Below are 5,141 nucleotides of genomic sequence, written 5' to 3' on the forward strand. Positions count from 1 at the left end.
ATTGCACTCACTAACGATCTCTCTGCACTGCATGTCACTCACAACCACCGTGACGGGAGACTTTGCTAGCTTGTACGATACTCTGCGCATGCCCGTACGTTGCACATCGACTGGTACATTGCACGCACTAACGATCTCTCTGCACTGCATGGGACTCTCAACCACCGTGACGGGAGACTTTGCTAGTTCGTACGATACTCTGCGCATGCGCGAACACAACACTTCGACTGGTACATTGCACGCACTAACGATCTCTCTGCACTGCATGGTACTCATTACTTTACCACCGTGACGGGAGACTTTGCTAGTTCGTACGATACTCTGCGCATGTGTATATGTTTAGCAACCCAACCAACTTGAGCACCTAGGGGAAGTTGTGATGCCATCTGAACACCCACCGACTGATGCATTGAACGGCTAAAGTTGACCTTCAATCCGAACTGGCACTCTGCGGCGTGGAGGCAGTTGCGCGACCACTCCTATCCCAAACCAACAAAGCAAGGTGTATCCTACGTGCTCGCTACAAGCACACCACGACGGGACACATTGAACGGTTCAGCGATCTCTCTGCACTAGTGGAATGATACCACCGTGATACGGGAGACTTTGCTACAGCGGCTTCTCTGCACTGCTGGGCTACCACCAATGTGACGGGAGACATTGCTAGCGGTCACTCTGCACTAGTGGAAGAACTCCACCGTGATACGGGAGACATTGCTAACGGTCACTCTGCACAGGTGCCAATACCACCTCGTGACGGGAAACATTGCTGAAAGCGGCTTCTCTGCACTGCTGGGCTACCACCAATGTGACGGGAGACATTGCTAGCGGTCACTCTGCACTAGTGGAAGAACTCCACCGTGATACGGGAGACATTGCTAACGGTCACTCTGCACAGGTGCCAATACCACCTCGTGACGGGAAACATTGCTTTAAACCGAACGGCATCTCTGCGCGTGAACTTGCAACTTGCACCCCAACTTGTTACATCTGGTCGAACGGGTGCGCACGACGGGACACATTGCACGGTTCAGCGATCTCTCTGCACTAGTGGAAGAACTCCACCGTGATACGGGAGACTTTGCTACAGCGGCTTCTCTGCACTGCTGGGCTACCACCTTGTGACGGGAGACATTGCTAGCGGTCACTCTGCACTAGTGGAAGAACTCCACCGTGATACGGGAGACATTGCTAACGGTCACTCTGCACAGGTGCCAATACCACCTCGTGACGGGAAACATTGCTGAAAGCGGCTTCTCTGCACTGCTGGGCTACCACCTTGTGACGGGAGACATTGCTAGCGGTCACTCTGCACTAGTGGAAGAACTCCACCGTGATACGGGAGACATTGCTAACGGTCACTCTGCACAGGTGCCAATACCACCTCGTGACGGGAAACATTGCTTTAAACCGAACGGCATCTCTGCGCGCATACACCCCAACAACACTAGACGAACATTGTCTTTGGCTACTCCGATCGGTATACATGATTATGACGGATACATTGAATGGCTATAGTGGGTTGGGTTGAAATTACCGCGGCTGCATTTTTGTTAAAACTGTAAACCGTACGGTGTCCTTCTAACAGGCGGATACCTTTGTACGGCTACAGAGTTGAATTACCCGGCTGCGTTTTGACCACTATAGTCCAATCGGTACTCTGCACTCTCATGTATACTAATGTTTCACTTGGATACACCCCACTGTTTTGTCCTACGGGCGTGTAAGCTCTCCACGACGGGATGCATTGATTGGTTCAGCGATCTTTCTGCACTTCGTGGATCTACTCCTTCGATGTGTCGGGAAACATTGCTAGCGGTCACTCTGCACTAGTGGAAGAACTCCACCGTGATACGGGAGACATTGCTAACGGTTACTCTGCACCTCGTCGAGTTACCACCGTGTGTCGGAAGACTTTGCTCCTGAGTCTCTCTGCACTGCGTAAGCTACCGCCGTGTGTCGGGAAGCATTGCTAGCGGTCACTCTGCACTAGTGGAATGATACCACCGTGATACGGGAGACATTGCTAACGGCTACTCTGCACTTCGCGGACCTGCTTACTCTGTGACGGGAGACTTGCTAGCGGCTTCTCTGCACTACTGGGCTACCACCTTGTGACGGGAGACATTGCTAGCGGTCACTCTGCACTAGTGGTAGAACACCACCGTGATACGGGAGACATTGCTAACGGTCACTCTGCACAGGTGCCAATACCACCTTGTGACGGGAAACATTGCTAGAAACCGATCGGCATCTCTGCGCGATTACTTGAACACACCCCCAACTTAGTCAACTGTTAAACTTTTTCGTAATCACGGCGGGACACATTGCTCGAGCTCTAACGGACCTCTGCACGCATGAAACATGGTGGCGGGAATCATTGCTAGAACCGAACGGCGCCTCTGCGCGATGTACAAGCTCAACAGGAACCTCGTATCGGCTGCCGAGCCGGAGCTCGAACAACTTGGACTATCACCTCTAATTATATCAACTCACACCTCCCCCGAGGGTTCCGCAGAATTGCTTCTGGGTCCCCTTATCGTTAATTGCGATTCGTGTTTGCATTACACTACATTGAGCTATTCCAACTTGTTTATCCGCATGGCGAACATTTGCTGCATAGAACATTTAAGTTCCACTTTGCTCTCCCCTACGTGGGTCTGAGCTTCGCTCTCAGGGAAAGTTATGCCACATTTGGTAAGAGAAACCCGGTTTCATCACGCTATTTTACCTGCACCATGACCCCAGACACATTTGTTCAATGGATTAGATCCAAGGAACGCCGACAAACCATGCACCACTACCCTTAATAGCTCATCGAGCTTAGCGTGAATCCATCGAGTTTCCCTAAAAAGTTCGATTGGTCTTGCAGTGTTTAAAGACAACGAAGCTTAGTTTCAAGCATGCATTTAATATACGCTTACGAAAACCTCTTAAACTGTTACGACTTTTATGCTTGAAACCATCACGACGAAGTCTTAGGGTCCGTAGACCCGTGATGTACCGCTCCAGGGAGCTTTTTGAAAGGTTGGGTAGGTCCTTTCAGGGTCCGTAGACCCTCTACGCTGCCAGTTCTCAGCGTAAGAGTACAGCAAACTAGCCAGCTACTGTCTCTTGATGGGTCCGAAGACCCAAAAATATATTTGCTACTGACCACCTTAAGCGATGCTGGGGTGTCTGTAATTTTCGAGATTTTGTCCCCGGGACACCTAGTCCGGGGCATAAGCCGTGTACTACAAGGCCTAATTTTACTCTAATATACGCATATCAACTCGAAATCATAGGTTAAGATCATCGGCAGACACCACCAGACACCACTTTTGCTTCATAAGTTCGGACTATGGTCATACGACGAACTAAATCGGGGAGGGGACGTATGACCCAAATGGGGGCCGAAATGACCCACCGACACCTCAAACCATGCTCCTACGACAAAATAGAGGTAAAAACTACGATTTGGTGAAATTTTCATTTTTGACCTCGGAGCAAGGTACCCTCCCTATAGTAGGCAATGAACAAATGATCATGTTCCCAGGAGGGCAAAAGTTGGGAACTCGAGAGGAAAGCGCTAATGGCGCGCCTTACCTAGGGGCCCGTAGAGTAAAAAGGGTACCCCCAAAAAAGTTGTTGTTTGACGTTCTGGTTTCACTTTTCATCATCTAAAATGCGTTTTCTACACGTTTTCAGTGATTTTGGCGAAAAAAAATTTTTTGACTACTCGAGCTCTCCGGCCCGTTCGGTGACCATTTTTTGACAAAAGCTAGGGAGCTGCCCCTAGGTTTGGGGTGTCACAAAATTTTGAAAAGTGGTCAAAAAACCACTATCCAGAATCGGATGTAGAATCATTAGACGAACTTAAAATTGTTCTACGACCCATGTCTGCGACGTTTAGTTTTCGAGTTATGGCCCGCCGTAGGTCTGACGGAGAACTTTTGCTAAGCGCACTTTGATGTTTGTATGAAAAAGTACCCTACCTAGGGACGCGTAGAGCAAATTGGTACCCCCGGGCATGTTGTCGGTTGACTTTCTGGTTGCACTTTTCATCATCTAGGGTGTGTTTCTGACACGTTTTGAGGGTTTTTAGCGAAAAAAATTTTTTTGACTACTCGAGCTCTCCGGCCCGTTCGGTGCACTTTTTTGCAAAAAGCTAGGGAGCTGTCCCTAGGTTCGGGGTGTCACAAAATGATGAAAAGTGGTCAAAAAACCACTATCCAGAATCGGATAGAGAATGATTAGACGAGCTTAAAATTGTTCTACGACCCATGTCTGCGACGTCTAGTATTCGAGTTATGGCCCGCCGTAGGTCTGACCGAGCAATTTTTGTTCCGCGCACTTTGTGCACCGTGCACATTGATGTTTGTATGAAAAAGTACCCTACCTAGGGACGCGTAGAGCAAATTGGTACCCCCGGGCATGTTGTCGGTTGACTTTCTGGTTGCACTTTTCATCATCTAGGGTGTGTTTCTGACACGTTTTGAGGGTTTTTAGCGAAAAAAATTTTTTTGACTACTCGAGCTCTCCGGCCCGTTCGGTGCACTTTTTTGCAAAAAGCTAGGGAGCTGTCCCTAGGTTCGGGGTGTCACAAAATGATGAAAAGTGGTCAAAAAACCACTATCCAGAATCGGATAGAGAATGATTAGACGAGCTTAAAATTGTTCTACGACCCATGTCTGCGACGTTTAGTATTCGAGTTATGGCCCGCCGTAGGTCTGACCGAGCAATTTTTGTTCCGCGCACTTTGTGCACCGTGCACATTGATGTTTGTATGAAAAAGTACCCTACCTAGGGACGCGTAGAGCAAATTGGTACCCCCGGGCATGTTGTCGGTTGACTTTCTGGTTGCACTTTTCATCATCTAGGGTGTGTTTCTGACACGTTTTGAGGGTTTTTAGCGAAAAAAATTTTTTTGACTACTCGAGCTCTCCGGCCCGTTCGGTGCACTTTTTTGCAAAAAGCTAGGGAGCTGTCCCTAGGTTCGGGGTGTCACAAAATGATGAAAAGTGGTCAAAAAACCACTATCCAGAATCGGATAGAGAATGATTAGACGAGCTTAAAATTGTTCTACGACCCATGTCTGCGACGTTTAGTATTCGAGTTATGGCCCGCCGTAGGTCTGACCGAGCAATTTTTGTTCCGCGCAC

Source organism: Anopheles merus, unplaced genomic scaffold (assembly GCF_017562075.2).
Source record: "Anopheles merus strain MAF unplaced genomic scaffold, AmerM5.1 LNR4000151, whole genome shotgun sequence".
Taxonomy (NCBI): domain Eukaryota; kingdom Metazoa; phylum Arthropoda; class Insecta; order Diptera; family Culicidae; genus Anopheles; species Anopheles merus.